Source organism: Anolis carolinensis, chromosome 4 (genome assembly GCF_035594765.1).
Source record: "Anolis carolinensis isolate JA03-04 chromosome 4, rAnoCar3.1.pri, whole genome shotgun sequence".
In the NCBI taxonomy this organism is placed as follows: Eukaryota; Metazoa; Chordata; class Lepidosauria; order Squamata; family Dactyloidae; genus Anolis; species Anolis carolinensis.
The window spans coordinates 12,942,453-12,968,242 of record NC_085844.1 but is presented as its reverse complement, the minus strand read 5'-3'; the positions used below and the strand labels follow the sequence as shown (position 1 = coordinate 12,968,242).

General features: G+C 40.5%; 1 long non-coding RNA gene across 1 annotated transcript in view; it reads right to left on the bottom strand.

The window, feature by feature from the left end:
- Nucleotides 1-2,245: 2,245 nt before the first annotated feature.
- LOC107983738 (uncharacterized) overlaps nt 2,246-25,790 on the bottom strand; it is a 50,284-nt gene continuing 26,739 nt past the window's right edge. The window contains exons 3-4 of the long non-coding RNA XR_010005861.1: nt 7,056-7,182; nt 2,246-4,568 (exon numbers count right to left, since the gene is read on the bottom strand). This is a non-coding gene — a long non-coding RNA (uncharacterized LOC107983738). The remainder of the gene's footprint in view (nt 4,569-7,055; nt 7,183-25,790) is intronic.

Genomic DNA, 25,790 nt, shown 5'->3' with positions numbered 1-25,790 from the left:
CAGACTTTGAGGTAGCATATCCCTCTGTCCAAGAGCACTTACCTTCAGGAGGTTTTTTTCTAATGTTTAGGAGATATCCCTTTTCCTGTAGGAAATTAGGTGGGTTCTCACACCTTCATAACTATTAGCTACATCTCTCCTTTGGTTTGAAGGACTTCATTTCATGGATTTTTGTTTGCTCATTTCCTGCTGGTGGAATCCCAGGCTCCATCCAAACTCTATGTTGAATTGCTGAATTCACTCACTGCTGGACTTTTGCAAGAAAAAAAAAGGATATGAAAGGGGGGGAAACGACAAATCCTTAAAAAGTATATTGTGCCTAACAGAAGAAAATGCTGCATTATTCATGAAGTGCCATTTCTGATTTGCATCAGATGACATATTTCCCTTCATTCGTCCTAATTACCAATACTGCTTTGTGAAATAGAATTTGGGGGATGTATTTACTGCCTGTCAAACAGCATATTTATGTCATTCCACATAATTATCAATTTGTGGGACTACATCATTGCTACTTCTTGAGATGTCACTTTGAATTATTTGGCAGGCATAAGTCTGGAAAAAATGCAATGGGGTTAAAGTTGTATTATTTCATTAAAAATGCACCCTATAGGTTCCAGGGAAAGCGCCTTCTTTTGGAAAAGGAAAGGAATGTATCAAACATTTTTGCAATTATTTTGTTCCCAAACATGTCATTTTACATTATGAATTGGTTGCCTATTTCAAGGAGCTGGTGTTTTTGATGCATTTCCAGTGGTGTGTAAAAAGAATTCACCTGAGGGTTGGAGGAAGGAGGGGATTAAGCTGATGACAGCCATCCAGAGGGTGAAACTGAAAACCCACACATGTGTAGACATTTGCTCTTTACCACAAACTCTTGCATATGGTCTCCTTAACTTATCAGTGCCAGCAGAATAGAAATCTCATTCAAAATTCTTAAGTGGGAAGGAGCAGATGGTGCAGAAGAACAGGGACTTATCAGTGATATCACCTGTGTTTTGAAATATTCTCCAGGACATACAAGAGGATGGAGGAGGCTTCATTAAAGGAAGGTTTAATAAGATGATTCTGGCTTCTTTCTTTCTTTCTTCACTCAGTCCTTTCATTTTTGTGTGTGTTGACAACCAATGGCAATCCTCCCCTCTTCACCATTACTATCATTATTTATATTTATACCCCAATTCCCCCACCTTGGTTTTGAATCCAGTGGTTAGACTATCAGAGCAGGCTTCAGGAAGCCTGAGTTTCATTCCCTAATTAGGGTGCTTCCACACAGGACAGAAATGTGTGCCAAAGTGGGTTTTTAAAGCTTGCTTTGGCATGTATTTCTCTCCCCCTCCCCAACTCGGGCTTTCTCGGTGGGGTGTCTAGATGCCAGTAACTACTCCAAAGTCCCCCAAAACAAAGCTTAACATTTTTTTTAATTTACCAGGCTGCCATTAAGGTGGTCCTTCAGTCCTCTTGGCATGTAAAAAAAGGTATGCCAAGAGACCGGAGAGGGTGGGGGGCGAGGAGTAGTATTGGTTTTATTTATTTATTTATTTATTTATTTATTGGACTTGTATGCCGCTACTCCCAATTTGACTTGGAGCAGCTCATAGAAAAGATAAAACAATACAGTTAGCATTAAATAACAATAAGAACGGACATAGCCCCAAGTTTTCACCCTTCGAAGGCTTGTCAGAAGAGAAAGGTTTTACAGGCTTTCCGAAAGGCAAGTAGGTCTTGGGTAGTTCGAATTTCAACTGGCAAGGCATTCCATAGATAAGGGGCTACAATCGAGAAGGCTCTCTGCCTAGTGGAAGACAAATGATAGGTCCGGATGTTAGGGACTTCAAGCAAATTTTGGTCTTTAGACCGAACTAATCTCTGGGGTTGATAAGGGGATAAGCGGGCCCTCAGGTACGCCAGCCCCAGACCATGTAAGTCCTTGAAAGTTAGTACCAACACCTTGAAAGTAATCCGGTACTCAATCGGAAGCCAGTGCAACTGTTGAAGGATTGGGGTGATACGCCACCTCGCCGGCACCTTAGCTATTCAGTTGGACTTTTACATATGGAGATTTGACTTTTGCAGATTTGATTATTTGTGGATTTTGATTAATGTGCTCTTTCTAAGAATTTCTATCTCCTCCAGTGCAACTCTTTGTTCAGCTTCTACTGGAAGGTGACCACAGACTCTCACTGAAGGGTCTATAGATTCATAGAGAAATGTTTTATTAGGTTTAAAAAGTTTTTTATTTGCCATTTTCACACTTTTGTTAGGGTCTTGCACCCCCTAACCCCATCAAATGTGGATAACTTATTGCATATTTCCCTGTAAATTCAATATATTGTTTGCATCCATAAATGCATGGTGCACATATTTCTGTCTTTACGAAGCATCTACATCAAAAAATCAAGACTGTTTCTGCATTTTGTTTCTTCTATATCAAAGGAAAATCTTTCCAGTCCTCAAGTAGTGACCATCCCTTATAATAAAGGACAGCTTCCAGCTCAATAAGGGACACATGCTAAAATCCCAAATGACCTGTTATGTAACTTTATGTGTACCCACCTAGCAATGAAGTAGAGGTGGTAAGAAACTCTTTTACTGACTTGTGAAATGATGTCAAATGCTCACCAAGACCAATACAGGGCACATTGATACTGTTGCCAATTATTGCCATTGTGCCATAATCCTATAATGCGTCAGATATCAATGGGCATCAGTGACCATGTTGGCTCTGCTATATAGTAAAAGCAACCCTCTACAGCATATGGATGTCATTTAATTGCATAGTTCTGATTCCCACATAAGGAAGTCCTTTTATGAAGATGTAAGTTTTCAATGAGATTCTGGAAAAAACAGGTGAGCTCCTCCTTCAGTTGGAAGTTCAAAAAACGACCATCCCTCATATGTGGAGCCACTCTTAAATCCACCCCAGCTAAAGAGAAATAATTAAAAACATACCTATTTTTAAAATAGGTAAGAAAGAGACTAACCAGTCTAGGAAAGTTTATTTTTATAGTTCTCAGAATCTTCTGCCAGCCATGTTATGGGTGTTGGAAATTGTCAGCCAAAAAGAAGGAGAACCCACATCATCTGTGAGAAGGACATATATCCTTTTAGTGCAGTGGTTCTCAACCTGAGGTCCCCAGATGTTTTTGGCCTACAACTCCCAGAAATCCCAGCCAGTTTGCCAGCTGTTAGGATTTCTGAGAGTTGAAGGCCAAAAACATCTGGGGACCCCAGGTTGAGAACCACTGTTTTAGTAGAAGGTTTGCAGGTAAGATGTGATCACTGAAAAAGCCCCATCTCTTGCTGTGCTTAACCATCTAACCCAGTGGTTCTCAACATGGGAGCTGTAGGCCAAAGCACCTGGGGACCCACAGGTTGAGAACCACTGTTTTAGTAGAAGGTTTGCAGGTAAGATGTGATCACTGAAAAAGCCCCATCTCTTGCTGTGCTTAACCATCTAACCCAGTGGTTCTCAACATGGGAGCTGTAGGCCAAAGCACCTGGGGACCCACAGGTTGAGAACCACTGATCTAACCTATTGTTTCCCATAGTCAGCTGTTTTGGACTTCATCTCCCAGAATACTTGATCATTGGCCAAAGCAGCCAAGGTTTCTGGGATTTTAAGTCTCAAACACCTGGAGATCTAGAGTTTGGAAATTACTGATCTAGCCGATCTTGATGGTAGGCTAAGGAGTAAGGTTCCTGTAATCGAGTTATATATCTTATATAGCTAACTGTCATTTCAGAATAAGAACTAAATGGAAGGGAGCATATGTGCCATTTAGGATAGGCAACCCGATGAAAGGACTCCAGTAAAAGCACCAAAGAGTATTTAGAGCAAAACCCTGTAACCCATCTCGACATGATTATATTGTGTGGCAATATAATGAGTCCCTTTGAAGAAACTTTCTGCATTGTATTCCAGCGCAGGGTTATACAACGGCAGATAAAGAGCTGGTAATTTGTACTATATCAAAGCTCCAGTGCTTTTTGAAAGGTTCCGTCCCTCCCTAAATCTCTAGAAGCAAAAGAGAGAAAACATTTCGGGAATGAGCCGCATCAGAATCAATGGCTGTGAGATAATGAGGCTCTGATTCTGCCATAGGCCCCTTCAACTGGCTGGCAATGCGTTCAGAGATAACAATGTCTCCTTGTGAGAGTGCGGGTTTGATCTTCCAATAAGGCCGGCTTCCAGTCCAAGCTGCGAGCAAGATTTTTGAAACTGGCACGAACATTTCAGGTTCAGCCTAAACTTCGAACTCTTCCTGGGTTTTGCTTGCTATCACCCAACATGACCCTATTTCTACCCTTCACCACAGGGCTGGCCCAAAATATTTTGCGGCTGCAGATAGCAAAGCAGTTCTTTTCTCCCGTTCTTCATACAGAATTTGACTCCTGGATAGGCAATTGAACTTGTATGGTTCAATCTGAAGGCAACTTTGGAAGTTCAGGACATGATTTACAGCACCACCTGTCCCAGAGAATGGTGCTTGGTGGATTTCCTGTCAGTGTGGGTCTGTGATTCTGCTTTATGGTTTTACCAAACTCCGATGGTGCTGTCCAAGGTTCTGAAACCAAACATAGGTTTTGGATTAAAAAATCAAAATGGATTGCTGTCCCCATGTCTTGTCAGTGCCCAGACACTACTGCCTTTCTTCCCTTATATGCAAGGAGATTGTTCTGTCCTATACAAGAGGCGTCTCACCTAGGAGAAAGCTCAGCTTATGAAATCTTGGCCATCTAAGCTACTTAGTTAGATGTCTAATCTAAAGTGGCCAATAGCAAGGTGCCATTAGGGCTATAAGGAAAAATATCCAGAGGACCAGAGGGTCACTTAGGTCAAGGCCTAAAGCCCAAATAGAGTTAGACACACTCTATCAATGGAAGTAATATAAATGTTGACTAAGGGTGCATCTACACTGTAGAATTAACTATGCTATTCAATGCTATGGAATCCTGGGACATATAGTTTGATGAGACACCAGTACTCTTTGACAGAAAAGTCTACAGAGATTGTAAATGTCCAGGATTCAATTGCACTGAATCACAGAGACATTGAGCCACAGTGGGACAATGGGTTAAACCCTTGTGCCAGCTGGACTGCTGACCTAAAGGTTGGGTTGCTGACCTGAAGGTTGCCGGTTTGAATCCACGAGACAGAGTGAGCTCCTATGTGTTAGCTCTAGCTCATGGGGACATGAGACAAGCCTCCCAGCAGGATGGTAACACATCTTGGAGTCTCCTGGGCAACGTCTCTGTAGACGGCCAATTCTCTTACACCAGAAGCAACTTGCAGTATGTTCTCAAGTCACTTCTGACACGATTGAAAAAAAAAATCATAGAGGTTAAAGTGTTATAGCTACACTCTAAGTCTTCATTGATTCAGTGGGTCTTGAGACTAATAGATAACTTAAATAAAATATTTGTTTCTTGTATTTTAGTATGTGCATATGTTGGAAAACATACTTTGATTCCTAATGGCTCTTTGCTCCAGTTCCTTCCAGACTCATCTAGCTTTGTCTTCCTCTGTATTTCAAACAATCTCTGGTTGCTGCATGTCTTAATCCTCCATCTGCTTAAAGGCAAGAGCAAATACCCTCCTTGCTTTTTCTAAAGTGAACTACATCTGGTTGTTCATCTGGTCCATAAAGACAGTCTGACTAAATACAATGGATTTTGCCTTCATGTGTGGTCAGAATGTCCTCCTTCATGACTACAAGCAATTTTTCTTTGGCCACATTTTTTTTTCTAGAAGCAAACACACACAGACTATTCATGATTGTGTTTGTTGTTACTTGCGTGCCAATACCATTACTAGGAATACTATTCTAATATTTGTGTCTGTTGGCCATGTGGTATGTAATTCAAGATGCTCTGAACAAGCCCTATGTAGACTGCACAGGCATTTTCCTCTGTGTATACCATTTCCTGTAGTCTGTGCTATTCCCAAATTGCTCTTTGGTGCTCCCTGATCAGAGACAATCTGTGGTTCAGGTCTAATTATTCATTCGAATCTGAGTTGATCCATATCTATACACATAATAAAAGTGAAAAATGTGTATGTGTGTATGTGGCATGGGGAATGTCCACTTACTGAGACAGTCTCCTGCCTCCACAAATAGCTATAGTTTTCACTGCTCAGAAGACACCAATGGCCCTCCCTCCACTGACATGCAGGTTATAGTGAGCGCCATGAACATGTAACCCAAATCCTGCCAGTGTCCTCCACAAATACCATTCTGCCCCCCACCCAAGCAAAGGTTTTCATGTGGGGACAATTTCATCCTAGATGTTCTGGTTTTCCTCCAGACTGGACATTCCAGGGTTTCCTAATTTGCATGACTCCGCCCACTGTCTCTCCCTTAACCCTTTCCTACACTTTCCTATGGCACACAGTTAACAGAGGAATTGATCAGCAACTGAACAAGAGGTTTGGGGAGAATTCACACCATGATTTACAGGAGTTGTACTTGACCTCCATCCAGAGAGTACTGTTAACCCAACCAATGATGTATCTGGACCAAACTTACCATGGATAATGGGACTTGCAGTACCTTCTTTGATACTGTGATCCCCACCTGAAAATGGACTGGGATCAAACTTGGCACAAAGAAACACCATGACCCACTGAACATACTGCAGGGGTTTGGGGGAATGGACTTTGATTTTGGGAGTTGTAGTTCACCTGTATCCAGAAAGCACTGAATCCAGCTGACATCAAATCTGGGCCAAACTTGGCACACAGACCCAACATGGCCAACTGAGCATACAGGCCTGCTTTGGGGGTGATTGACCTCAGATCTGGGAGTTGTAGTTCAGTCTTATCCAGAGAGCCCTGAACCCACCCAACGACATATCTGGACCAAACTTTAGTGATATTACCTAACTTTCCAAAACAAACGATTTCCTGTTTCTTGGCAGGGGGTTGGACTGGATGGCCCATGAGGTCTCTTCCAACTCTACTATTCTATGATTCTATGATTCTATGAAACAATGCCTTCTTCTAATAACTTGGGCATGGCTGGATCCCCAAGCTAGTAATCAATAAAAATTACCATTGATTCTATGGATATGCTCTAGGTGTGGCCCACAGATGGATCCAGGGAAGTATTTTCAACCCCACACTCTGATTAAGGAATCCCATTGATATCTTGTCCTTGTCAAGTCAGAAGAGGAGATAAGCTGAAAGAAAGAAGCCGTGAGCAGAAAGAGCATATAATTTTTATTTGTCCTGGCTCTCTCCCTGTAATTACCAGCAGAAGATACACTGTTTTTCATGAAACATTTTTTTTTTACCTGAAAGCAATTATTTTATGCAAACTTTTTTACTCTTCTCAAAAAAAACAAACAAAAACAAACAAAAAAAGAACAGGCATATATTGCCATCTTTGTACCCAGACTTTCTCATCTGTTAGCTTTCTTAATCAGGGAATCAGGGAATCTTAGATTTGGACACAAGCACAACAGTCATCTTGTCCAACCACGTACTATGTAGGATTATGCCGCTACAGCACTCCTGGCAGCTGCCTTTGTTCAAAGACCTCCAAAGATGAAGAATCCATCACTGTCAGAGACAATCTATCCTACTGTCAAATAGCTCTTACAGGGTGTCTGAGTGTGTTATTAAGATACCTTTTCTTGTTGAGGGTTAGAAAAAGTGTGAACATTCTGTTCACCTCTTCTTTGCTCTATGCTTGCATTGGAAAATGGGATCCATGTTCATAGAATCATAACATCTTAGAGTTGGAGAGGACCAAAAGTGCTACCTATTCCTAGTTTCTTGTCATGCAGGAATACACACTTACACCATTCCTAATGCATGTCCATCCAATCCTTTCTTAAACAATTTTATAGTCCACTACACTTGAAGACAATCTGTTCACTGCTGATGGGATCTGACATTAAAAATAAGTTCTTCCTACTGTGTGGAAACTGGATAGAATATTCCACATGAGAGGGACCACTACTTCCCTCGACATGGACATTATACTTTGGTTGAAGCAATCAAGAATTGCATTGGCTTTTTTTGTCTGCCACATCACACTGTTGACTCATATTCACTTTGTGGTCTACTAAGACTCCTAGATCTTTTCCAGATGTATTGCTTTGGAGTCAGTTGCCACCCATCCTATATTTATGCATTCAATTTTTCCTAATTAGATGCAGTACTTTACATTTATCTCTGTTGAAATTGTCAGCTTTGGCACAACTTGCCAATCTGTTATGTCCTCTGGAGTATCAGCTATTGTCTCCAATCAGGTGTCATCTGAATTTTGATAAGGATGATTCCATAATCTAATTATTTTATTTAAAAAATGAAAAGCAACACCAGGAAAGAAGCCTGAGGCTTCTTTCTCCAAGATGAAGAGTATATTTAGCTTTGTTTTTGTGTGCCTTCAAATTTCCAACCTTCTGTGGTCCCATAGCAAATCTATCCACAGGGTTTGTTCAGAAATGGTTTGCCAATGCCTCCTCTTGAGGCTGAAAAATCATGACTTGAGGGCTTCATGGCTGAACAAGGATTTGAACCCTGGTTTCCAGAGTTGTAGTCCAACACTCAAGTCATTTCACCACGTTGGCTCCTTTTAACTTACTCATGTTTAAAAAGCCTGTGCGGGACTTGAACGGCATCAAAAATCCCTGGATTAATGTTGGTCACATAGAATTAAAATATTAAAATGCTAATCATTAAGCACCTGTCCCCACCATCCCTTATGCCTGTAAGCAGAGACTTTGGTTTCTGAAAGCTGATTGTACCTAAGTCACTCGGAGAGCCTTTGTTCTCCTGAGCCGGGGGATTATTAATAACTCCACTTCAAATAAAGAATTAAATGTAGATGATGATGTGAAAATTGTGTTAATGACCAAGGCAGGTTTATTGTCATGTGAGAGCACACACACTGATTTCCTCATTAATGATTTCACATTACTACAGGGCAGCCAAAGTGAGTCCAATGACAGAGAGTGCCTCTTCATCAGAAAGGTATCACAGTGGGATAGCATTTCAGTTGCCAAATTGCCACCTCTAATTGGATGAGATACCTAGAAGTCTTACAGATCTCTCTGAAGAGGTGGTGAAACATCTCACAAAACCACAAATCCCAGAATTCTGTGACATTAAGCTATGGCACTCAAAGTGCTGTCAAAGTGCTATAATTCTACAGTGTAAATACATTTTGGAACTCAAGCCGTCTTACAAATGCCAATACAGATACATCAATTAAGTTTACATCATACAATTAAAAATGCTGGTACATTGTGAAAAAATCCAAGGCAGATAAAAGCATAACATTAAAAAGAAGAAGAGAAACAGTCATCCTTCGGTTTTGACTTTTGCAGATTTGATTATTCATAGATTAAAAATATTCTCTCCAGGAATTTCACAGTTCTCCATTGTGAGTTCTTGGACAACTTTCATAGAATCATAGAATAATAGAGTTGGAAGAGACCTCCTGGGCCATCTAGTCCAACCCCCTGCCATGCAGGAAAAACACAGTCAAAGTATCCCTGAAATATGCCTTTCTCTGCTCATGCTGGAGGACCTAGATATTTCTAATGAGGACGTCTCTCTAAGAATTTCTAGATCCTTCGATGTGATTCTATGGCCAGTTTACAGGGGAGGTTGACCATAGAGTCATGCTGGAAGACCTAAAAATATCCAGAGGGATATACCCTTAAGTAAAAATATAGCATTTAATTTTTTAACCTCAGTGAATGTGGAAGGATGACTTTATAATAGATATAGCTCCTGAAGAAGCTCAATCAATAAAATGAGAGCGGAAACACATTGGGCTTTTTATAAAAGGAAATGATGATGATAATGATAGAAGAAGAAGAAGAAGAAGAAGAAGAAGAAGAAGAAGAAGAAGAAGAAGAAGCAGCAGCAACAGTAATGCTGAAATGCATAGGAGCAGAAGGGTTTTGGATTTCAGATTTTGCATATACGTAGTGGATGAGGGAAGATGGGCCATCCAGTCCAACCCCCTGCCAAGAAACAGGAGAATCACATTCAAAGCACCCCCAACAGAAGGCCATCAAGCCTCTGTTTAAAAGCCTCCAAATAAGAAACCTGCACCACACTCTGCAGCAGAGAGTTCCACTGCTGAACAGCTCTCACAGTGAGGAAGTTCTTCCTCATGTTCAGGTGGAATCTGTTTTTCTGTAGTTTGAAGCCATTGTTTCGCATCCTAGTCTCCAGGGCAGCAGAAAACAAGCTTGCTCCCTCCTCCCTATGACTTCCCTTCACATATTTATACATGGCCCTCATCATGTCTCCTCTCAGTCTTCTCTTTTGCAGGCTAAACATGCCCAGCTCTTGAAGCCGCTCCTCATAGGGCTTGTTCTCCAGACCCTTGATCATTTGAGTCTCCCTCCTCTGTACACATTCCAGCTTGTCAACATCTCCCTCAAATTGCAATGCCCAGAATTGGACACAGTATTCTAGGTGTGGTCTGACCAAAAAAGAACGGTAGCATGACTTCCCTGAATTTAGACACTATACTCCAATTTATGCATGCCAAAATCCCATTGGCTTTTTTTTTGCCACCACATCACATTGTTGGCTCATGTTTAACTTGTTGTCCATGAAGATTCCAAGATCTTTTTCGCATGTACTGCTGTCAAGCCGGGCGTCCCCCATTCTGTATTTTTGTATTTCATTTTTTCTGCCTAAGTGGAGTATCTTGCATGTACATAGGGGATGTACACATGTTTGTCATTGCTGATATTGCCCCATAATTTTGCTAAGTTTACAAAAGAATAGTAAGAAGAGGGCAACTCCAACATCTGTAGCAAAGGTATCCAAGCTTGGGGCAGCCGTTGAGAAGGCTCTCTCATATGTTCTTACTAAATGTATCTGTGAATGTAGTGAGACAGAGAGAAAAATCATCCCATGGTTTTCAGCCGAGAAATGACTTTTCAATGACTGGAAAAATGGGCAAGGTGTGTCAGGGCTTTTCATGCATCAGTGGTGACCCCAAGAGATGCTTGATTCCCATATCGGCTCCAAAAATCCCTTCCCCTCAATGAAGGAGATCTGGATTGAAGCAGTTCCCCTCTTAGCAGAGGTCACACACTTTGTGTTTTTGACAAAAGAGAATCCAATCTTCGGTTGCCTGTCTCCAAAAACATCTTTGTCCTTGAGATAAGGAATTCTCTATTGGAGAAGAGTTATCTTGATATTGATTATCTACATTCCTCCCGTGCCTTAGACCCGTCATTCTTAGACCGTCTCTTCAACAATTGCATTCGTGCTGTTTTCTCTTCTTTTTTCTATTTCAAACTGTCTTTCTGCTGGGAGGTTTTAGAGCTGTTTTTAAATAAATGAACCAGTTTCATGAATTATGCTTCTTGATAGAGCACATCTGGAAGGGAAGAGGGTAGGTACTGCAAAAACTTCAATTCCACGTGCTTTTAGCTTGGAGTAAATCTCCCTGGATAAAGAAGGACTTACTTTGGAGTAAAACACATAAGACCAGGCTGACTGTTGGGTAGGATTCTATCAGAATATTTGAGCAGATGTTGATCAATAGTTAATGTGGCTGCTACAATGGATAGTTTAAAATGCAGGCAGTTTTCCAATTTCATCGGAGAAAAGAAAAATGAAAAAAGAGAGAGAAAAGGAACAGAGACACACGTAACTGAAGCTTCTCCAACTATATCCAGCAAGAGTAGGGAGCCTGAAGTTGTTGGACTCCAATTCCTTTTATCACAACTTTTTGCCCCAGGATGATGGGATTTGGAGTCCAACAACACTTGGATAACTGAAGGGTCCTTTCCCCTATATTATGGTACTTCTACTCTGCAATTAATGCAGTTTGACACCATTTGAATGCTGAAACTGCATATTCCTACATGGGAGGTGGTTGGAACAGATAAATGTTGCAGTCCAAATCTAAATTTTTCTGATTATCTAAGGGTGCCTCTTCACTGTATAATTAATGCAGTGCAAATGCCACTTTGAATTGCCATGGTATAGAATCATGGGAGTTGTAGTTTTACAAGGTCTTTAGCTTTTTCTGCTGAAGAGTACCCTATCAAACCACAAATTCAAAAATACCATACATTGAGTCATGGTAGTTAGTGGTGTCAAACTGCATTAATTCTACAATGCAGATGAGCTTGAAGACCCCATCTACACTGCCATATATATGGTTTCGGCCCAGTCTATCTGCCTGAACGTATCTCCCCCTATGAACCATCTCTGAGTCTAAGATAGTCTGGGGAGGGCCTGCTCTCGATCCTACCTCCTTCGCAAGCACGATTGGTGGGGACAAGAGACAGGGCCTTCTCAGTGGTGGCCCCTCGGCTGTGGAACTCCCTCCTCAGTGATATTAGATCAGCCCCCTCCCTCCTGGCCTTCAGAAGGAAAGTAAAAACCTGGCTTTGGGAGCAAGCCTTTGAAAAATAGCACAGTGCAATACGTTGACATGAAAATTTTGCAACTGTTATGGAACGGTCTTAGACCTTGCTTTTGGATGACGTGTCTTAACATTGGAATGTATTTTAATTATGCTTTTATGTATGTATTAAATTTTAATTTAATTTTACTGACCTAGCAACCCGAAAGATAGTTGTATCTATCAAGTAGGAAATAAGGTACCACTTATAACGTGGGGAGGAAAATTTAACTAATTTACGACGTTGGAATGAGGAAGTGCCATCACAATGGATGATGAAGCAGCTGCTCCCCCTGTGGCCATAATCGAACATCCCCTCAGAAGAACGTTAAATTGCCTCTGCGTCTGTCTATGTCTCGGTTCTATGTGTATATGGGCATTGAATGTTTGCCCTATATGTATATAATGTGATCTGCCCTGAGTCCCCTTCGGGGTGAGAAGGGCGGAATATAAATACTGTAAATAAATATAATCCAGATTATCTGCTTTGAACTGGATTATATGGCAGTATAGACTCATATAATCCAGTTCAAAGCAGATAATGTGGATAATCTACTTTGATCATCTGTATTATATGGCAGTGTAGAAGGGGCCTAAGACTTCCTGCCTTCCATCTAACGTATAAAATCAACAATAACTAGAAGCTATTGTAGTAAGTTCGGGTGAGTAATTGTCACTACCTAAAACACACAGAGAGAGTTAAGCAAACATATTAACAAGAAAGGCAAATATAACATTCATTTAGGCTTTTCAGTCAGGCAAAAGGGAATTAAAAAGACAATGACCAAGAAAAATACCTAATTATCTGCAAGAAAACCCCACCCACTGCTCTTTCATGATCTGCTACTAGCACAGCTGAACCTAACTAATGAACAAGAGATGCTGGAGATGACTGACTGTGTAATTTCAATGATTTCACATAATCCCACAACATAAATAGTACTGCAAATGGAGGAGCCCTAGTAAAATTCTTGTCCTATATTGCATGCTTGAGGTGACAATAAGCAAAACCTAGCACCCTTTTCCCTCTTGGCATTTTGCTTGTATAAACATTTTGGAAACACACTGTCTGCCTTTTTCCTCATTTATGGTTAACACCCATATCATTGAATTGGAGTGCTTAGGAATGTTATGTTCTGATATGGAACCAAATTAGGTGAATTGTATGTGATCTGTGCAGATGATTACATAGGAAATCCTGGAACCAGTTCAGGCTCAGACGATGGTTGCACAACTACAAAATGCTGGTATGCTTTAAGGGTTTTTTCTTGTGTGGTTTAAGGGAGTTTTTGTCTGGTTTCTGCAGTTTGATGCTATCTTTGAGCTGCATTAAATGGTCAGTGTAGATGGGGCCTATGTAAGCAGTACTAATTCAATGATCTGACTGTAGAATACTACTGATGTTATAGACTAGACATATGTTGTTTTAAAGGTTTGTCATCACTCAGCTTTCATGACCCTATAGTTTAGAACTGTAGCTATCCTACTAGTGTGATCCTATAGATTCAAACTATAGCGACTTCCTCCTATGGACAAAGGGCACATTATTTGGCCCTAATATTGATGATTTTCCTAATGACATGTCTCTTTTGAGTTTGATCCTGGAAAACAGGGCTTGACTGCACTCTTCTTAGACCTGTTCTAATCAATGAGGCAAGTTAATCACAGCTCACTTAAGTCCCATTGATTTCATTGCATCTGTCCTAAGGACAATTAAGCCCGGATCCAGCCCATTGTCTCCTGATTTGTGGAAATTGGATGAGGGTGAATTAACAATCTTTCAAAGTTTCCTAAGATTTAGGAAATCCTATTTAGTACAAGAATGTTTTAATTCTCCCCAGAGTCTGGAAGATGACTAAGGCAATGCAAATTCCTAGGACATGCTCCGTCATTGACAAATTATTTCCCAACTTAGACCGAACATATGCATCCACAGATTCTCTCTTTTTTTTTTCCTTTTTCCTTTTCGTAGCACTACCAATGACCTTGGCAAGGGCGTTGCCTGAAGACTAATGACCAGCTGGGATTAATGGTTTGACGCTGAATCTGAGGCCATCGGTACTTCCCAGACGGTCACTAATCCCATTATTGCTTAATGGATCGGTTACATCAAGACTCTGAAGTTCGACTCTCTCCCGGACGAGAGGAGACACAGAGGTTATTACTATAATAAGACGGGCTCATTTAATTAACTGATAAACCTACTTCGGGTACTTTTAGAAGGAGGGATTTGGAAAATGATGCAGAAAGGCATGAGTATTGATAGGGCTGGTTGTTTTCTATCGTTCTTTCCCAACCCCATAAAAAAAATCTATACAGACTCTTTCACCCTAAGCAGAAATGTGCAGTGTTGGCACAATTCATTGTAATTGCAGTATGGGGGTGGAGTTGCTTTAAAAAAAGTACTTTAGCTAGTACTACACTGAAGAAATACAGGATTATAGGATTGTATCTAGAAGTGAATGCAGAGCACAGATGGACAGGCATGAGGTCAAAGACATTCTTGGTATAGATGTTGAATATATTGCACAAGATTTCCCTAGCCTAAAATGATACATTTTAATATATTGGGTTTATGGTTCCCATCCCCTTGATCTGGTCATGTAAGTGTGATTTATTGTTATAATTGTATTATTTTACTTTGTTTAATAATGTTGTTATGTAATGTTTGTGTTGCTTTTATGACTGTAAACCGCCCTGAGTCCCATCCGGGAGATAGGGCGGTATATAAATAAAGTTTTTATTATTATTATTATTATTATTATTGTTATTGTTATTGTTATTGTTATTGTTATTGTTATTATTGAGTGATTTCAGCTCCACTAAAATAATGGGTTTTGGGCCCCTGGGATGTTTTGGTTTCCAAAATGCCAAACCAGATACAGATGGATAGAAGGCAAAAGCAGAGGTTTATTCTCAATGGCCAGAGAGAATGTCAGCAGAGAAATCACTCCAAAGCACTGACATACTACAATTGCAAATATAGAGCATTTTTATTTCATTTGACAGCTATTCAAGAAACCTGCATCAGCTCCTGATTCATCCAGGAACTGTCCAGCCAGGATCCACAACCTGAGTGGCTCAGGACTTCATTTGATGTCATCACTGGTTGGCTTTTCATGTGGCAGGAAATTTAATAAACTGTCATTGGTTTATTTTGAAAAGTTAGTCCATTTATCAGAAAGGAATGTGGTGTGGCAATTTTCAATGGGCTCATGATGGGCGTAATAGTCTCAGGTCAGTGGACACAATGGGATGAATCTAAACGGAAAATAAGATGCTGTCAGATGTTGGTTAATCAATAGGGGGCTGATACAGAGTTCTGGGGAAAGGGAACATTCCCCAAATAACCCAGATCATATCATACAATCATAAAAGCATAGAGCTGGTAGAGACCTTGTGGACCATCCAGTCCACCCTCGCCAAGAAGCAGGAAAATCACATTCAAAGCACTCCCAATGGATGGCCAACCAACCAGATAGATAAAGGAGACCCAAAAAGCTCTAACTCAAATTCATTATATATCTTTCTCCCATTCTTCCTAATTCATTGTGTATAGTGATTTTCTCTAGATAAGGGTGAGGTGAGTTCACATTCTGGGGACTTTCTAAGGAATTTCATAGAAAGGTTACTTTAGGGTGATTAGAAATGACTATGTGGCTTGCTATATTTTCCAATGGAGTCACAGATAATATTTCTCAATATCATAGGCACATTATGGGCCATTCTAGATGTTGTTGTTGTTGTTGTTGTTGTTGTTGTTGTTGTTGTTATTCACTGCATTTCTATACCGCTTTTCTCACCCCCGGGGGGACTCAAAGCGGTTTACAACATAATAAATGACAAAATTCAATGCCATATATATATATATATATATATATATATATATATATATATATCACATATTTAAATAATGTTGCTCTACTACAGCTTCCATCATTCCTATCAAATGGCTGTGCTGGTTGGCTTGTGCATGGATTCATTTTGTACATTTGTCTTCAGCTTGTTAGGCTTGTTTGGAAGCCATTAACAGCAATGGGCTCCACAGCCATTTTTGATGACTGCAACAGAACAATGGCTGTCAAAAACTGGCTGCTTTCGGTTTCTTTCGGTTGCACATGGAGTGTGAGGAGGGAAGAAGAAAGAAGATTGAAGCGCATGCTGATAAGGTGCCAGTTCTCCTTTCTGGGGCCTCCAAATCAAGAGAGAAGGGAGGGCTTTTTAAAGGAAGCCCAGGGTAGGATACCTCCAGATCGATCCCTCTTCCTTTCCTGAGAAATGGGAAGTTCCCTTAAAATGCATTGGAAAACTGCCTCCTGCAGGAAGAGAGCTGCATACACCTGCAGCTCCTGTCTCCTTTAGAGTAGAAATAGCTTTAACAAAGCATTTAATCCAGGTTGTCTCTAAAGTCAGAAGGGAAAGGATTCCAGGAAGCAGGGTTTCCTAAGCTCTCACTTCTCTCTTGTTTTAGAAGCAGAAAGGCAATTGAAGCACTGAGAGAGAAAAAGGCATTCTAAGGCACCGCCAGTTCTCCTTTCTGGCACCTCCAAATCAAGGGAAGGGAGGTCTTTTTAAAGGAAGCCCAGGGTCGGATACCTTGGAGTTGATCCCTCTTCCTTCTCTGGGAAATGGGAGGGCCCCTTAAAATGCCTTGGAAAACTGCCTCCTGCAGAAAGAGAGAGCTGCTCAGTGCACGCACCTGCCACACCTGTCTCCTCTAAAGTAGAAACAGCTTTAATAAAGCATTAAGCCTAGGTCTCCTCTACAGAGAGAAGGGAAAGGATCACAGAAATAGTGGTATCTTAACTCTGATGCTTTTTAACCAGGTCTTAATGAAGGATATATGGACAAACAATATCTAAAATGAAAGAAAGGGGAGCCCGGGATGCCCCCCCCCCCCAATGGGTTGGATAGGAAACAAATCTTTCAGCTTCCCAGATCAGAAGTGGATTTCTGTCTTCCTGAATTTGGGAGGCTCCTGAAAAATCGTTCTGGACCCCCACCAAATCCAAAACACTAAAATGGATAGTGGTTTACCCATATTGCACAAGCCTATTGGTTACAGCTACTGGGAGCAGCAATCCAATTACATTGCGCTGTTACCTTCCCGCCGGAGCGGTACCTATTGATCTACTCACATTGGCATGTTTTCGAACTGCTAGGTTGGCAGAAGCTGGAGCTAACAGCGGCCGCTCACGCCGCTCCCGGGGTTTGAACCTGGGACCTTTCAGTCTGCAAGTTCAGCAGCTCAGTGCTTTAACACACTTCGCCACCGGGGCTCCTTAGAGTATTCTAGTATAATATAATTCTGCTGTTGCAATTGAGAACTGCATTGGCCTTTTGGTTCCTCCATTATACTGTTGACTCATGTTTAGTTGTAGCCTACTAAGATCCCTAGACCCTTTTCACATCCCATGAAAGGTGTTCAAATACATAATAATAATAATAATAATAATAATAATAATAATAATAATAATAATAATAATACTTTATTTATACCCTGCCACCATCTCCTCGCGGGGACTCGAGGCGGCTCACATGAGGCAAAGCCCGATCAGCATAGTTTACAAAAACAACAGCATACATACATTACACAATATACAAAAGATAAAACACAATAAGGCAATAAAACAAGAGTCAATACAACAGTAATAATATCAATCAACCACCACTGTGAAACATCTGTGACAGTCATCCTCAATCTACGTCCCTCCAACTGCTTGGGTTTCCAACTCCCAGAAGCGCTAGCCAGCTTCTTCAAAGGTCAGGAATTCTGGAAGCTGGAGGGTCACAGTTTGAGGATGCTTGATCTACAATAATTAGTCCACCTTATTAGAAAAAAGTGCCCTTGCCATTCTACATACCAAAGTTGAATGGACTTACAGCTTATTTTTTCTTTAGTAACCTTAAATGGTATCTTTGCTTGAATGACTGATGAAAAAAGTTGGGTGGTATCTATATGTCTCCCACTTCAGTGCCCTCTTGCTGCTTAAACTGACCACTTGCCTTACAGAGTTAAATCTGATTCCATCACAACTAGGATTGCAGCTCTCTTCATATTGTGGAATTACACCAGTTCCACAAAGGAAGTGAGAAACCGTACACTTTTATTCGAATTATATCACGGATGTAGCATGTAAGACAGTGAAGATGGGACTTGACAGATAACATCAAGAGACAGGCTCCCTCTTCAATTTGGTATTCTAGTCTCTAAAATGATGGGTGGAACAACACATCCCTCTGAATTTGAATCACAATGCTTCTTCAGTATAATCGACAGTGTCTGGCTTGATTTTCTTGTCATTTCAATAGACACCAAACCACCTGATAAAAACACAGACGCAGGCCACATTTATGCTGACATATACATTGGATGCAAATTACCTGTTTCCAGAACTAGTCTAGATACGCAATATTATTTCCTCCTCTCTTCCAAGACTGTCTTGTTTTCACTGCAGGTTTTATGAAAGGATTTCTTTTTGGCTTCTTTTGTGGATGCTTTTTATTGTTTAATCTCATCTTTCCCACAATCAGCTGCCTATAAATAACAGAGGCAATGCTTTCAGGACTTCTTATTTATTGTATATAGTGCCTGGTTTCTGAGAGGGTTTTGGAAATTAAAAGAGAAAACAAACTCATCCCGGAACACACAACCTGTCACTTTCACATTCCTTTCCCAATATTCTCAGAATAAAACAGAAGACATGGATTAAAGAGGACAGGACAACCTTTTGGTGGATTCTTTAATCAGTTCAGATGTGCCAGCATCTATCAAATGGAAGGGCAATACATAAGAAAGAAAAACACACCAGTCAAAACCAAAACGTTGTTGTCATTATTTATAAAGTCCCTAAAACCTTCTAGGTGGCATGGAGATAATGAAAAATGAGACAAGCCCTGACACCTGATTTACGGACTCAGAACACACAATATAAATGGAAAAAAGGAATGGGGAGGCAAGAAGACAAATGAGTAAGTCCTAGTCCAAACTATACCTTAATTCTCCCTAGAAGCCAAGATGACTAAACTGAGGCTGTCATACTTTGGACATTTCATGAGTTGGTATGAATTATTGAAAAAAAAAGCCTATTATTATTATTATTATTATTATTATTATTATTATTATTACATTCATTATTTACATCCCTCTTTTCTCCCAACTGGGATTCAAGGCAGTGAACAATATGTAAACAAGGGGGTTTTTAATCAGAAGGAATCTTTCACGAGAGATAGAAGCAGAAGGGAGGGTGTGAGAAGAAGTAAAAGGTTAGCTCTCAGGCTCGATAATGACTAACTTTCCCATGTGAAGTTTTGTGTGTCATGCACTCCCATATTCTTGCAACCTTAGGATATCCTTAAAGGTGTCCTCCTTTGTGTTTCTCGTTACGGTGTCAACTTTACTTTCCTCGGAAGAGGTTCCAGTATTCAGCTCCTAGCCTTGTTTCCTGCCTTGTTCCCATGCCTGGTTTCCAGTTCCATCCAAGCCGCGCCGCGTCCCGTGACTCTCGAGTAAACCTTGTTTGTTTACCTTGCTTTCCTTTTTCCTGAGTCAAGACGTTCCATCCAAGCCACACCGCTCCCTGTGACTCTCGAGTAGACCTTGTTTGTTTACCTTGCGTTCCTTTTTCCTGTGGCGGGACTCTCCAAGTGGATTACAATTTGCAGATTTGCAGTGTCTTGTTCCTGTTTCTTGGTTTATGGACTAACTTCAATTTCTTGATGGAACTGATGAGTTTCACTTGTGGATTACAATTGGGACATTGTTGAACTGGTTTTGAACTGTTAAGGACAATTTCTCATACTGACTTTATACGCTAACTGCATATATATATATATATATATATATATATATATATATATATATATTAGGGTTGTCCAAATATTCGTTATGTTTCTCGTTTCGTAATTATTTCGGATTGTTCTCGTTTTTTGAAACGAGTATTGAAACATTTTCCCTGGGCGCAACTGGCAATATAATTCGAACCATCGTTGGCCCATTCTCTAATTGTTTCTTAAAAATTTCGTTAAATTTTTGCCTTCCAAATTTTTTTAAAAAATATATATTTTAATTTTTTTTAATTTTTTTTTGTTTCTGCAACCTAACATGAATGGGAGCCTAGCGCAGCCTAACATGGCTACCGCTCCCTGGCCAATCAGAGACTTCCACGATGGCTGAAAAAGGTGGGGCTAGTGTCCTCCGCGTCCACGTGGAGGATCTCTCTAAAAATCCCCTCCCCAACTGAGCCAAGCCATTCTGGGTTGGGATACCGAGGAGAGAGGGTGTTTCGCACGTGCTGGGAAGCTGCTTGCTTGCTTGGGGGAGAGAGGGCTAAGTGACTGGGGGTAGAGTGTTTCTGTTGTTGCTGGTTCGATATTGTGTTTTTTTGGGAGGGAAATTGGCTGGGGGCTTGGGGCAGAGTCCTTGCTGAGGCTGGCTTTAGGAAACTTTTTTTTCCAAAGGACGTCTGCGTTCCTGCAAGTGCATTGCTTCCCTCCCGCTCCGTTTGTAATCCCAAGCCCCCGGGCTGAGTGTTATTGCAGCAATCACAAAGACACACATTGTTTTCAAACCTAAAGGGTACATTGGAAGAAATAGTTTCCAAAGGACGTGGGGCACCTGCCAAGGCCTTGCTTCCCTCACGCTCCATTTCTATTCCCAAGCCTTGGGCTGAGTTTTATTTCTGCAATCACAAAGTCAGACATTGATTTGATTCAATAGAGGGTCCACAGCAATTTATACTTTCCAAAGGACAGTGGCACTCCTGCCAAGGCATTGTTTGGCATGTGGTGCATTTCTAATCCAAAGTCCTCAGCCAGAGTTTCATTTTTGCAATCACAAGGTCAGCCAGTGGCACCATTGATCAAAAGGTTCAAAGGCAATTTATAGTTTCCAAAGGACAGTGGCACTCCTGCCAAGGCATTGCTTGGCGTGTGCTGCATTTCTAATCCAAAGTCTACACAAGTAGAAGAGGGACTTTTACAGTGATAAGAACCCAATTGAACAGGAAATAAGACTTTCAAACCAGGAACAGGTTTCTTCAAATATTGAAAAATAGTGTATTATAAAAAGTTATGAAAATTCGCCAAAAATCATAGGAGACAGGAAACATTCTGCAATCTGTTGAGCAAAGAGTGTGGAATGTGTTCTCCCACTGTACCAAATTTGATGAGAATAGCTCAAGAAATGAGGGCGGGAGACCCCCAGAAAAGTCCCCCCTGGTTTCCTGTTTTTTGGCGATTGCGCATGCGCGTCCACCATTTTAGAAACATTTTAGAAACATTACGAATTTTCGGAAATATCCGAAAATTTTGGGTGAAACATTAAGAAATAATTTCTATGTCGAAGAGCCGGCACCCCCTACTTTAGAAACGAGAATTGAAACATTTTTTCCATCGATCGGACAAGCCATATATATATATATATATATATATATATATATATATATATATATATCTTAATAAACTGCTTGTGTGTGATACTGGCTCCTGTCTGGTTTTCAGGGTGTTCTTGCAGCCTTGGGGTGTAACAAGGCCCTTCTCTCGCTCCCACCACCATCCCAAGTGCGGCTGGTGGGGACGAGAGAGCAGGCCTTCTCGATGGTGGTCCCCCGGCTCTGGAACGCCCTCCCCAAAGAGATCAGGCAAGCCCCTACATTGCCCTCTTTCCGCAAGGAACTAAAAACCTGGTGGTTCCAGGAGGCCTTTGAGCAAGATTAGTTGACTGTTCAACAAGTTGACCTAGGTTTACACACTATCCACCCCCAGGTCCTATGACACTCTGAAGTACAAGCCTTTACCTATCTTTTAATTGATTATGTCTACCTCGCAGCCCTGATTACTGTATTGGACTCCTTCATGTTGATTGGTACTATAAATGTGTTCATTTTAGATGGAACTCTTTTTATTGCTGTTTTATGATATTGTTTTTATTATGTTTGTTCATTCATGCTGTTGTATGTTGCTTTGACAACTGACTTTTTGTACATGCCGGAAACCGCCTTGAATCCTCTTGAGGAGAAGGAGCAGTATATAAATAGATTGTTGTTGTTGTTGTTGTTGTTGTTGTTGTTGTTGTTATCTGTTTAGGTGGTATGAATGGACAAAAACATCACTCTGTTTCCTTTCCCCTGCAAGGATGCTCTGCTGAATTCATTTATCATCTTCATGGAACATGTCCGTTTCTGGAAGATCAGCTCTGATTCTGTTCTTCAGAGGGATATAACAATCAAGATGAAGTCAGATTTGCTTCATAAAACAGTCCCATCTTCAGTTCTCAAAGGGACCTTTGCCTGAAACACAGGTTGTGGATGAAACAAATTGGCCATACTAGGTAAAAACATCTCCTTGATGTTCTTTCTAATGTTTGGTTGAAATCTATCTTTCTCCAACTTAAATCTTACTCTGAGGCAGCGGAATAAATGAAACCCCGTCTTCTCTGGTCTTGTTCTCTAGACATCTTCAAAAAAACAGCTGACAGCTACTTGCTGGGGATGTTCCAGTTGGAAATTCTACATTAAGTGTGGGTATGGACTCAATGACTCATGAACTTCCTTCCATCTCTATGGTTCCATGAATACTATTGATTGTTGAATGGTGATCCAACACATAAGTAAGTCTCAATGATACAATGATTTTATGGTAGTTGAGACTAACAATAGGATTCAGATCATAAAATAATGATGACATGGACTTTGAGTACATGTAGTTAATTTTATCATGCTCACCATGCATTCAGAAGCAGCCATCATAGATCAGGGGAGGGATGAAGGACTTTGAGGTAAAAAACATGGACTTCCAGGTGGTTGACAGCATTTCATCTTGGAAACTGAGCTCCAAGCAGGACAGGCTCTACATTTAAATGTAAAGCCATCAAATTATCTCTTGAATTCCTTTTGCAAGAGACTACAGCATTGAAACATCCTGTTTATGACAAATTTCTTTGGTCTAAAGACCTGAACTTTGCCATTCCTGCAATGATTAACCGTGCATTGAGTTGTAAAGTTCTTGGAAGATACAAAGTGCTAGATAAGCACCACTAAGCATTATTAGGAGCCATTGCTCAGCCAAAAGAATTGGTCATCTGTCTATGTCAGGGGACAAAGCTTTCAGAACAGCAGTTCTCTGTATCACCTCCTCGTCTCCAGCTTAAACGACTCCCTTGCAGAAATACTCATAGGCTTATACCCTGACTTTCATTGTGCGACTACACTAATGTAATTACATGTAATTAGCATTACACCACCATTTTCCTGAATATGGACATTGTAAACTGACTGTGTATCTGCCAGTGTTCTACTTTTTCCCCCCTTGGCACAATGGGGAATGGAGATTAACTTTATGCATGGCAATAGGTAATGCACATGAATTTTACAGACTGCAATCCCACTGCATAAAATGGGACACAAAAACACTAGCAAATAGTTCATTTAAGCATATATGACTGCATGGCTTGAATCTTGTTGGCTCGTTCTGTAGATAGGTGCAAAATAGAATAGCTTTAGTTTGGATGTTTTGACCTCTAGAGAGAATACAGTCTCGATTTACCATATGACCCATCTGTTTTTATGTTATGTTTAGAACTTTTCCTCAGTGTTACTTTTCAATGAGCTGATTCTCTGAAATGTGTACAGAGAAGAGCGCTGAAAATGGTAAAATGTCTGGAAATTATGCCCTATGAAGAGTAGCTTAGGTAGCTGGGTACATTGAGGCTTGGGATGAAAACGTTAAGGGAAAACATGATGGACATTTTAAAAATATTTGAAAAAATATCATATGGAAAATGGAGCAAGTTTGATTTCTGCTGCTCCAGAGACCAGGAAACGGAGTAATGGATTCAAACTACAGGAAAGAAGATTCCACTTCTTCCTTATAGTAACAGCTGCTGAACAGTAATGTACTCTGTCTTGGAGTATGATGGACTTTCATTCTCTTGCGATTTTCAAAGAGAGGCTGGATGACCATCTGTTGAGAATGCTTTGATTTCTGCATGGTAGGGGGTTGGATTGGGGAACCCTTGGGGGGCATTTCCAGTTCTGTGTTTCTATGAACAATGATCTTCCCATGAGTTTTCCATATTGTCAACAATTTATTGAAATTGGAAATGTCATGGCAATACTTAATATAGATACTACATGTTCCTGTCCATGAATCCGTAGGCTGAAGCCTTTTGTTTTCTCCTTACCAGCTGAAGTCTTCCTGCCCTTCCTTAGCATTGTCTCTGCTCTCTTTGTCCTGGAAACAAGTAGCCATGGTGCTTTAAACCCATAAATGGATAGTTTATCTCCATAAAGAATATGTGTAACCAAGAAAGTGAACATGGGTTCTTGTGAGATTTTTTGGGCTGTATGGCCATGTTCCAGTAGCATTATCTCCCAACATTTCGCCTGCATCTGTGAACATGTTTTCCTTTCTGACTTACAAAAGCAATCTTGTTTAATTACTTTTGTTTCCCCCTTAAGCTCACATTGAATTCTCTCTCTACGTAATAAAACTACTACATAGTTATTTCACTGAAGAAGTTCACTTTGGGATGTTGACCAAAGGCACACTTTTGGTTGCAAGATGCCCTTCACAATGTAATCCATGCTTCTCAGTAATCCATGCTGTACAGTGCTATATCATTTTAATAATTAAATGCAACATGCAGGAACTAAATTGGCATTATTCCTGAAGTATAGTCTGTCTCTACACTATGGCCTCTATATCCATGAAGGATATGTTTACAGATTTTGCATGGATATGTGGAGCTGTGGATATCAGCACACGCTACTGAAGTAATGCATTTCCTACTTGTGAGTCATGCCGGAGGACCTAGAAATGGCTAGAGAGGACATATTTTTTCAGACATGGATAAATGTCTGACAAGTCCAGTGAATCTAGAGGTCATCATCAGTCCAACCTAAAACTTGGCTCTTTAACCAAGCTTTGCAAGAGATATAAAGCCCAAAAGGTTCAAATTGTAGACCCATTGGCTTTCTCACTGAAAGTCCTTATATGACTGGTTGATTGTTATTCATTATATGTCTACAATTACCATAACATTTTATTGATGTGTATTTTAGGGTTGATGGATTTTACTGTTGTATTGTTATGTACTGATGATGTGAATTATGTTTTCCTTTGATACTGATGTATCTGTATTTATTTCACTGTATATATGGTTACATTATGAGTACTTTGTAAGCCACCCCGAGTCCCTTTTGGGAGATGGTGGCAGGGTAAAAATAAAGATCATCATCATCATCATCATCATCATCATCATCATCATCATCATCATCATCATCATCATCATCATCATCATCATGTACTTTGAGGACTAAGTATTCTGAATCCGACATCCCACTAGTCTAGTTTTTAGAACTGTTGGTTTCAAGAGCTGCCAATCACAAAGGA